The sequence below is a fragment of the Melozone crissalis genome, unplaced genomic scaffold (genome assembly GCF_028551555.1).
Source record: "Melozone crissalis strain CALT ecotype California unplaced genomic scaffold, PUWL_Pcris_2 ptg000077l_1, whole genome shotgun sequence".
In the NCBI taxonomy this organism is placed as follows: domain Eukaryota; kingdom Metazoa; phylum Chordata; class Aves; order Passeriformes; family Passerellidae; genus Melozone; species Melozone crissalis.
In genome coordinates, this window is record NW_026535854.1 from 857484 (window position 1) to 868825 (window position 11342).

Below are 11342 nucleotides of genomic sequence, written 5' to 3' on the forward strand. Positions count from 1 at the left end.
ATTGACAAGCACCTTTTACAGAGGTACCAGTGGACCGTATTGCCTCAAAGAATGAAGAAGAAGCCAAATACTGGTTTATGCCTTGGACCCCAAATTCTCTTGCTCAGGCAGAAAAGACAGCCTCATGCTATAATTTTTCATTACATGGACGATACAGTCGTTTGTGCAGAAGCTCAATTCATTTTGGATGTTGCCATACAAGATGTCATCACAGCGGCACAGCAGAAAGGTTTTAAGATTGCAGCAGATAATGTCCTAAAACAGTTGTCTGGAAGGATCTTGGCGTGAAAGCACAGAGAGAATCATCACACCCTAAACACTGCACATCAAGGACAACCCAAAGACTCTGAAAGAACTCCACCAACTCTGTGGAAGCATCAGTTGGGTACATTCACTGCTGGGAATCACCAGAGAAGATCTCACGCCACTGTTCCTGCTCCTCCTTAAAGGCAGTGAAGGACTCGATTCCCTGCAATCACTGATACCGGAGGCCGAAGCAGCTGTACTAAAGGTCTCCTGGGTGATTCAAACTAAACAGGCACACAGATACCACCCTAATTTTCCTTTCTCCCTGGCAATCCTTGGTGTAAGTCCAAAATTCCATGCATTATTGTTTCAGTGCGATTCAGCTTTCTCAGATCCCCACATAGAAATTGAATGCGTTTTCAGAGCACACCAACCTACTAAAACGATAACAACCCAACAGAAAGTTATTGCAAAACTAATGCAGGAAACCTAGAGAGTGTCTGTGCTCTCTTGCAGGAATAGACCTTGTGAATATATACTTACTTCTCACTCCAGAGCACCTCAATTGCCTACTTCAAACATCTGAACCACTGCAATATGCCTTAGATAATTTTTAGACAGATTAGGATCAGGCATCAAGTCTACCATCAAAACATTCCTGTGCTGCTCAGGATGTTTAAAATTAGCCCACACCCAGCAAGATCCATTGTAGCCCCGGGCCCAAATTCTCAGGAGCATGCCCTTGCTTCTGTCATGGCTGAAGTCAGTCCAAGAGGACTAGAGAGTCTCCACATCTGGCAATCAGACATCACACACTAAGCCGCTTTTGCCAGACTAAAGTACATCCACGTCTCAATCGACACCTTTTACAGTGCAGTTTTTGCCTCTGCCCATGCTGTTGACAAATCAGAAGATGATATAAAACATTAATTTTTAGTTTTTTCCACCTTAGCAATCCCACAGGAAATTAAAACTGATAATGCTCTTGCTTATACCTTGCAATGATTCCAACAAGTTTCTGTCCCCTGCGGCATAAAACATGTCACAGGCACACCACACTCCACCACAGGACAGTCCATAGCCGAGAGGGCCCACTGAGCCATCAAAAGGATCCTTGATCAACAGAGCTGGGGAGTCCAGATATTATCTTCCATTGAGAGACTGGCCAAGGCCTTTTACGTATTCAACTTTTTGAACAACCCATTTATGGAGACAACTCCCCCAATCATCAGGAATTTTACTAATTCAACTGCAGCCCAATTAAAAGAACTGCCACCTGTATTGAGCAAAGACCCCAAATCTAAACAAATTATGGGCCCTTTTCCATTAATTACTTGGGGAAGCGATGCTGCCCTTGTCTCTACAGCAACACTCCTAAGATGGATTCCAGCAAAATACTTTAAAACTGTTTCTGGGAACGATGAGGCAACCACCAGAACTACCATCAGAAGAACAGAATGGAAGGCTAAGAGAGACAGCAGCAGCCTGAGAAAGAACAAGGAGAAGGAAAGAAGAAGATCTCCTAAGCAGCGTTGACCACACACACCAAGATAGCTCAGACACCACTAACCAGGATATATGGATTAACATTTGTAAAAATTATATTTTAGCATTGATATATGATTCTTTAATAAGCTGTGTTCACACCCTTGGCTTAAGAAGAGAAAGTTTAGTGGGAACACAACTTAAGTTTCAACTTCTAATCTCTTTATCTGTTTGCTTTTAGGCAACCCAAGCCTCAAGATACTAAGTCAGCTAAAGTCAGAGGATGCTGCCATTTGTAGCCGCTGCAGCAGGAATCTGGATGCTCCTCACTGAGCCGCATGCCTTCAGCTGGGTGCTTCCACAGAGAAGCTACAATTTCTTGTCCATGGCGATGGCGGTCAGGCACTACAAGGCATGTGTTTTTTCTACCTGTTGTCACATAGAGAGTCAGTATACCAGGGCATCCAGCTGCTAAAAGATAAGGAAACAAGATCCAGATAGAAGGCTGGTTCACTGGACTTTCCAAACACAGGGGTTTGCGAGGCTGGATTTCATCTTTAGTTAAGACTGTTGTGTGGGCTTTGTTTTTTGTATTCATTGTGTTGGTTATATTATCCCTTTTTCCTAAATGCCTGCACAACTCTATGGCAGAAGCCTTCTTTCTAGATAACAAAAAGGGGGAGATGTGAGTTCCCAGGGGCCTACCACTGGAACTGTAATACCTCAGAGCAAAGTGACCAAGGTAAAAGAGAGACACGGCTCTGAATGTAATGTTGTCGCCCATGGGCATTTGCAGGCTCATGTTGATGCAGCACCTTTTGTTCGTACCACCTAGTTCAACTGCTACATATTCTTTATATGTACTCCCTTGGAATGTTCCAACTCTCTTGTATCAATTTGGTCCTGGCTTACTTTAATGATCCTGCGCTGTTCACCCCCATATTGTGTGCCCAGCCCCATTTCGTCTCCATTCCTGGACCCTCTTCAGCGCAATCCACACTATTTAGAGTTCCACACAACAATCCCGCTCATGCCTCATCCATCAGCCATCCAAGCAAGCCGGCTCCCAGCTCTGCAAGTGCAGGTCCCTCCCAGAGGTTGCTGTGGGCAAGCCGCAACACAGGAACTGAGTGCACCAGGGAACGGGCCTCTAATAATAGACATGAATCCCACAGCCCATGCAGCAAAATCCTTGCATATCTTTTCTTTTTCCTTTTTCTCTCAGTTCTCAAGCTACATTCCGCAATTTTTCCGACTGGGAACTCGGCTTCCCTCTCCTCTTTGCAGGATAAGTCACAAGTGTAACCCTGCAGGAACAGCCTGAAACAAAGGGAAGTGGGAGAGGACTCTTGGACAGGAACTGTTGAGACAGAACACGGAGGAATGGGATCAAACTGCAAAAGTCAGAAGAGATTTGAAAATGGGAAGAAGTTCTTTACTCTCAGGGTGCTTGTCCCTGACACAGGGACCAGTGCAGAGAGGCTGTGGATGCCCCATCCCCAGCAACGTCCAAGGCCAGGTGGGACAGTGGCCACAGCAACCTGCTGTGCTGGGAGCTTGCTCAACTTGGAACCAGATCATCTTGAGGGTCCCTTTCAAGCCAAACCATTCAAAGATTTGATCATTCTGCCATCCCCATCTCTCACTGCACAGCAGCCCTGAATCTTCAGTGACATCACAGCTCCCAGAGGGTTCCAGGTGGAATGTCCAGGACCTGGAAACGAGCACAGCAGACACTTCACCGGCTGCCAAGGGTCAGTTGCTGCCCGCCCTGTGCTCTGACCCTCAGCTCTGAGGTGCTGCTGCTGACTGGGCTTTTTCTGCAACCTGCTCTGGAGCGCCAATCATAGCACAATGTGCTCTGCTGTGCCCATGGAGGTACAGTGCCATGCCAGGCAGGGGGCACCCAGCTTGGGCAGGCTGCAGCCATGTGGGAATGGATGGTGTGGGACAGGAAGACCACTGGGAGATTGTGCTTCCCCTTTCAGACTGACACAGACATTGTGGAGGCGATGGATGTGGACCAGGGCCTGGATGAAGAAGAGATGATGGAGGTGGACTCATCCTCTACTTCCATGTCCTCCACTGTGGAGGACATGGAAGTAGACGAGGAGGAGACCATCGAGGAGATGGACGTAGATGAGGAGGATGACACCGAGGACATGGAAGTTGACGAGAAGGATGAGGAGGAGCCCATGGTCCTTGGATGAAGATGAAGCCCCACAGGTAAGACAGGCAGATGCTTCCCACACCCTGCCCACACACACACTGGGTCCCCTGACGCCAGGCTGGGGCGGGGCTGGATGGACGCTCAGGGACACGGTGCCCACAGGGGGCCTGGATTGTGCTGCCACAAGCACCAGCCCCGGCCTGCCCTGCGCTTGCCTGGGGCCACGCCAGCCCTGCCAGCCCCGGCCCAGCCCCTGGGGCCCAGCTCCCAGCCCTGCTGGGCCCAGTGCTGCCAGCTGAGTCCAGCTCTGCTGCTTCCTTTCTTCCAGGACTCATACTCATGATGGCACAGATGCAACACCTTTGTAAATACGTTTTAAAGTTTTGAAGATTTCTGTAAATACGTTTCAAAGTTTTGAAGATTTCTGTAAATACGTTCACTACGTTTGAAGTTCTCTGTAAATACGTTTTGAAGATTGTTAGCCCATCGGATCCCATGTAAATATGTTCTGTACATTGTTGTTGTTGTTATAACAATTCTTATAATGACACATATTCTGTAAATCCTAGATTTGCCGATCTTCGGCAAATAAATACTGTTTCATTTTAAAACCTGACTTCTCTTGGCCATTCCTTTGGCAACAGGCAGCCTTTGCACACTTGTGGGTTCCACTTGTTCCGCGTTCCCAGGGCTGGATGTCCCTGGGGGTGCTGGCACGGCCACCCCGGGGCTGCGGGTCCCTGTGCACAGGGGCTCCCACTGACACCACTCCTGGCCCTGGGCACTGCTGCTCTTCCTGGCCTGGGGCACAGCGCTGTCCCCAAGAGCTCAGCTCTCAGCAGCTCTCACACAGGGGGCTCTCACAGCACTGGCACCTGCAGCCATGCCACCAAAGCAGCCAGCAAACCTTCAGCCACCCTTCCTGCTGCAGCCACAGGCACTCCTGGGCCCAGAGCTGCCAGCAGGCCACAGCCATGCAAAATCCACCTGCACATGCTCTCAAGGCCACCACAGCCTTGGCAACTGGGCCACCTGCATCTGGGCTGCTGCAGGGGCTGATCTTTAAGCCTTGCAGCCTCCAAAGGCCCTGGGCTCTGCTTCCCAGCCTGCTCCTCTCTGCACTGCCCTGAGCCTGCATTGTTCCAGAGACAAAAGCCAAGCCAGGACATCCTCACCCTGCCCGCATTCCTGCTGCTGCCAGCGGCCACTGGCCCCTGGGCCCCACTCGGGTGACAGCTGCAGGGACAGGGCAGCCTGTGCTGGGCAGGGGGCACGGGGCTTGGGGCCCTGGGGCTGCTGCTGCTGCTGCTGCTGCTGCTGCTGCTGCTGCTGGGGGCCATGGGCCCAACAGGGCCCCGAGCTCAGCCCCTGCCCGGGCAGCTGCCCCCAAAGCCCCACACTCCCCGAGCATCCCCATCACACCTGCCAGGGGGAAATCCAATGGGCTTCAGGAAAGAAATTCCCCATAGTGAGTACACCACGGCATCCAAGGGGAAAGTCAGCACCAGCTGATCTTTACAGCACCTTGACAATGGTGGCTGCAGGGTAGGTGAGATCTCCAGGGCCTCTGGCAGTACCTGCTCTTCACGTGAGCCTGTGCGGCTGCTCCCACTGGGACGCAGCACTGGGCCCAGGCCAGCCCTCAGCCCCTCACAGATGATCCCAAGGAGCAGGCTCAGAAAGCATTTCCAGACCACTTCCTGTAGATATTTCAAAAGACTGAATGTAATTCAAAGAAGCCACCTTGCACATTCAGTTTTCGTGTCGTGGCATGAGAAGCCATGAAGGTGCCTCTCAATGTGCACTCAGGGCACTTCCACTGCCATCCCAAAGTGGACACAAAGGACAGGCCTCTGCTTTCAGCACTGCTGGGCTCCTCATTACAATGATATCTCAGGAGAATTCAAAGTTGTGGACGCCCAGGGGCCTCTTACTGGAATTATAATATCTCACGACAAAAATGACAAATTAAAGTAAAGTGAGGCAGCCCTTTAAATGCAACGTTTTATCAGTTTTATCAGGGCTTACTGAATGCAGTGTTGGCGCCCTGCAGCAGCAACAGGGCCGGCTCAGCTGGTGAAGCCCAGGGGACATTTTGAAACATCTGCATCCAGCACCACCAGAGCAGGGAATGTGGGGACAGCCGCCTGCAGTGCAGGATCCATGGGTGATATTTTAGCCCTGTGGGTGGGCCACCCTTTACATCAGGGGCAGCTCTGGGTAACAAATTATCCAATCCTTAGAGCGATATATATCTTCCAGTTAGGTAGTCTCTCCTTTCAGAGTAGAAGATTTTTACTAAGGGAAGTTGAAAGTCATTTGTTCATTGGCTTTTAAAGGCTTTCCCAGATATTTCTTTGTATTCGGTTCGTTTTATAGCATTCTGGGACTGAGTTAAGGAAAGTCTCTATTTTTAGAAAACTCAGGGAGTGATACGAGTCGCAACATTTTACTCTATTTTTCATATGATTTATAGAGTTTTCTCAAGGGATCAAAGTTCTAATATTCAATCCAGTTTTTGAGTTCTGCCCCCGGCATTCCTGAACCCACTGATACCAAGATAAGGGTGATACACAGGTACTGCGGTAAAGTCTAGACAAGCCACCTGCTGTCTGCCATCTCCCCTCCTTCTCTACCCCCTGCCCACGTCTGTACTGATCACACCGGCCTGGATTCTACCCTAACCCATTCTTCAGTACCTCTCCTCACTGGATCCCCCTCAGATAGCTCACAAAATGCAGTCCCACCTCTGGAGGGGGTCGTCAATATCAAACTCTCTCCCACCCGCAGCTCTCTCATCGGGTCCTCCCCCTGTGTTGGGTCCCAGCTCTGCGTCAGGTACCACCCCTGCATTGGGATCCAGCGCTTCCTTGCCTACTCCCGCTGCCCTACCCCTTCCAACTCAGCCCCTTGCGGATCCAACACTGTCAGAGCTGGAAGTGTGAGGGGTGGTAACTGGAAGGCCGCCATCTTGGCAACCAAAGGCCCACAACACCGGGCGTGGCCACTCACCCCAGGCCCCGCTCCTCTGCCAAAGACCAAGTTCCCTCTTCTTCAGCATGAGCCTGAGGATTCTTGGCAGAGGATGCGGAAGCTGGCGGCTGAAGAGGGGGACTGGGAATTGGTAGCTAAAATACAAGCAGCACCGGTGCAGTACCAGAGTGGGGCTAACCCCTGATGGGAAACTGTCCCACACGGGAGATGAAAGATCTTTCAAAAGCAATGAAAGACCATGGGAGGGTCTCATCGTACTTTAATAATTTGTTAAATGCCATCTTCACTTCACATGTTATGGTGCCTCACGATCTGCTCCATTTTATGCACATCCTACTTTCTCCCACTGAAATTATTCTGTGGGAAGGAATGGGGGAAAAACTAATACAACAGCTATTAACAGACTATGCTAGGGAAGACAGGCAGGCACACCTAACACTATTCCATCTAGGGAGGAATATTTCACTAAATCTCATTCAATAGACCTTCCCTGAGCTCTATTAGAAGAGATAGAAGTGCTGCAAAGACGCCTCTCATGCAGACACCCAATGGAGAAACACCTAGTCTAGATTTCACAGACATTCTGCAGGGACCTGGGCAATCCTTTCTAAAATTTATTGACCACCTTCCACAAGCAATATTGAAACAAGTCGTGCATCCAAAAGCCAGGAAGGTACTCCTTACTAAACTTGCTGAAACTAATGCTAATAACAACTGTAAAGACATTTTACCTTCTCTACCACTCAACACAAAGCCTACCATTGCACAAATGGTCGAGGCATGCACACTTAGGGCATCCTTACACTGTCACGCCAGCCAAGCTAAGGCTACCAGTAAGGGTGTAGTAGAGGTGATAGTAGCCTCCCAAGTTATTCCCTGACATACACATGAAAAAGGACCTGGCTTTAAGTGTAGGGAGATGGGGCAATTTAAAAAGAATTGTAAACCTAAAGCCTATTACTGGGGACCTTCTAGGTGTCACAGCCACTGTCCTCACTGCCCCCCCCTCGTCCACATGTTTTCCAACACCAGCAAAACCGCTGGCCTGCGGGAAACCCCACACAGACGCAGAAAGGCCCTGCGCAATGACACCAAACGCGAGGCCGTTCCGCCATACTCTCCCCAACACCGTGGAGAACCAGCACAGCGACCTCCTCAGATCCAGCGGGACAGCTCGATTGCTGCAGAAAACTCGACAGAAGACAGCTTTGCCCTGGAACCCAAAGGCAGCTAGTAGGGGCCTTTTCTATTTCAATCCACGATATTTATGTTCACCATATTCCCACAGCAAATACAGGCCTGAAGGACGGCCCAAAGACATTTTGATTTTAACCAACACCAGGGAAGGGATGGAGACACTCACTCTACTACCTGAGGTACTCGCCCTGATATCTTTGCAGGAGATAATTGTCCAGGCTATATACTTACAGTCTCCCCTTTTTATTCCAAAAGGAACAGTTATAGCGAGAGCCAACCTCCTAGTTTACATGATCACCACACCAGCTGATCCAATGGTATTGTGGGCACAGACAACATGCAGAAATAGACCTGTTCTTAAGTTTTCTTGGTCATTTAAAGGGAGAAAGAGATGTCTTTCAGGATTATTAGATACAGGAGCTGACATCATCATAATTTCCTGCTCTGATTGGCTAAAATAATGGCCCCTGGACCCAGCTGCTGAGGTAAATATTAGCTACCAGGGGAGCCACCACTACCAGCTTCTGGAGTCAAGGTACCATCTGCATGGAAGGTCTTGAGGGCACGGTTGCTACAGGAAGATCATTCGTCACCCGGGCACCAAAACCACTTTGAGGAAGAGACCTCTTGTCCCAATGAGGGACAAGGCTAGAGATCCTATCAACACCTCAGGATTTCTAGACGGGGCCACTGAGTAGTGTGCCACACTTCAGTCAACCTGGAAGTTCAACGACCCCATATGGGTGGATCAGCGGGCCCTCTGAGGAAGAAAGTTAAAGGCCCTGAAGTCCCTCGTGCAGGAGCAGCTGACTGTGGGCCACATTGTACCATCTACTAGCCCCTGCAATGTGCCTTGCCTTGACATGCAAAAGCCTGACAAAGACCAGAGGCAGCTACTGCAGGACCTCATGGAAAATCAACAAGGTCATTGAGGACATGGGTGCCCATCTTCCCGGCCTGCCCTCAGCCTCCAAGTTACCTCGAGTTTGGCAGATGGTTGTTATACATCTAAATTACTGCTTTTTTGACATCTCCTTGCACCCCAATGAAAGCCCCTTGTTCGCCTTTTCCATCCGTAAATTGACAAGCACCTTTTACAGAGGTACCAGTGGACCGTATTGCCTCAAAGAATGAAGAAGAAGCCAAATACTGGTTTATGCCTTGGACCCCAAATTCTCTTGCTCAGGCGGAAAAGACAGCCTCATGCTATAATTTTTCATTACATGGACGATACAGTCGTTTGTGCAGAAGCTCAATTCATTTTGGATGTTGCCATACAAGATGTCATCACAGCGGCACAGCAGAAAGGTTTTAAGATTGCAGCAGATAATGTCCTAAAACAGTTGTCTGGAAGGATCTTGGCGTGAAAGCACAGAGAGAATCATCACACCCTAAACACTGCACATCAAGGACAACCCAAAGACTCTGAAAGAACTCCACCAACTCTGTGGAAGCATCAGTTGGGTACATTCACTGCTGGGAATCACCAGAGAAGATCTCACGCCACTGTTCCTGCTCCTCCTTAAAGGCAGTGAAGGACTCGATTCCCTGCAATCACTGATACCGGAGGCCGAAGCAGCTGTACTAAAGGTCTCCTGGGTGATTCAAACTAAACAGGCACACAGATACCACCCTAATTTTCCTTTCTCCCTGGCAATCCTTGTTGTAAGTCCAAAATTCCATGCATTATTGTTTCAGTGCGATTCAGCTTTCTCAGATCCCCACATAGAAATTGAATGCGTTTTCAGAGCACACCAACCTACTAAAACGATAACAACCCAACAGAAAGTTATTGCAAAACTAATGCAGGAAACCTAGAGAGTGTCTGTGCTCTCTTGCAGGAATAGACCTTGTGAATATATACTTACTTCTCACTCCAGAGCACCTCAATTGCCTACTTCAAACATCTGAACCACTGCAATATGCCTTAGATAATTTTTAGACAGATTAGGATCAGGCATCAAGTCTACCATCAAAACATTCCTGTGCTGCTCAGGATGTTTAAAATTAGCCCACACCCAGCAAGATCCATTGTAGCCCCGGGCCCAAATTCTCAGGAGCATGCCCTTGCTTCTGTCATGGCTGAAGTCAGTCCAAGAGGACTAGAGAGTCTCCACATCTGGCAATCAGACATCACACACTAAGCCGCTTTTGCCAGACTAAAGTACATCCATGTCTCAATCGACACCTTTTACAGTGCAGTTTTTGCCTCTGCCCATGCTGTTGACAAATCAGAAGATGATATAAAACATTAATTTTTAGTTTTTTCCACCTTAGCAATCCCACAGGAAATTAAAACTGATAATGCTCTTGCTTATACCTTGCAATGATTCCAACAAGTTTCTGTCCCCTGCGGCATAAAACATGTCACAGGCACACCACACTCCACCACAGGACAGTCCATAGCCGAGAGGGCCCACTGAGCCATCAAAAGGATCCTTGATCAACAGAGCTGGGGAGTCCAGATATTATCTTCCATTGAGAGACTGGCCAAGGCCTTTTACGTATTCAACTTTTTGAACAACCCATTTATGGAGACAACTCCCCCAATCATCAGGAATTTTACTAATTCAACTGCAGCCCAATTAAAAGAACTGCCACCTGTATTGAGCAAAGACCCCAAATCTAAACAAATTATGGGCCCTTTTCCATTAATTACTTGGGGAAGCGATGCTGCCCTTGTCTCTACAGCAACACTCCTAAGATGGATTCCAGCAAAATACTTTAAAACTGTTTCTGGGAACGATGAGGCAACCACCAGAACTACCATCAGAAGAACAGAATGGAAGGCTAAGAGAGACAGCAGCAGCCTGAGAAAGAACAAGGAGAAGGAAAGAAGAAGATCTCCTAAGCAGCGTTGACCACACACACCAAGATAGCTCAGACACCACTAACCAGGATATATGGATTAACATTTGTAAAAATTATATTTTAGCATTGATATATGATTCTTTAATAAGCTGTGTTCACACCCTTGGCTTAAGAAGAGAAAGTTTAGTGGGAACACAACTTAAGTTTCAACTTCTAATCTCTTTATCTGTTTGCTTTTAGGCAACCCAAGCCTCAAGATACTAAGTCAGCTAAAGTCAGAGGATGCTGCCATTTGTAGCCGCTGCAGCAGGAATCTGGATGCTCCTCACTGAGCCGCATGCCTTCAGCTGGGTGCTTCCACAGAGAAGCTACAATTTCTTGTCCATGGCGATGGCGGTCAGGCACTACAAGGCATGTGTTTTTTCTACCTGTTGTCACA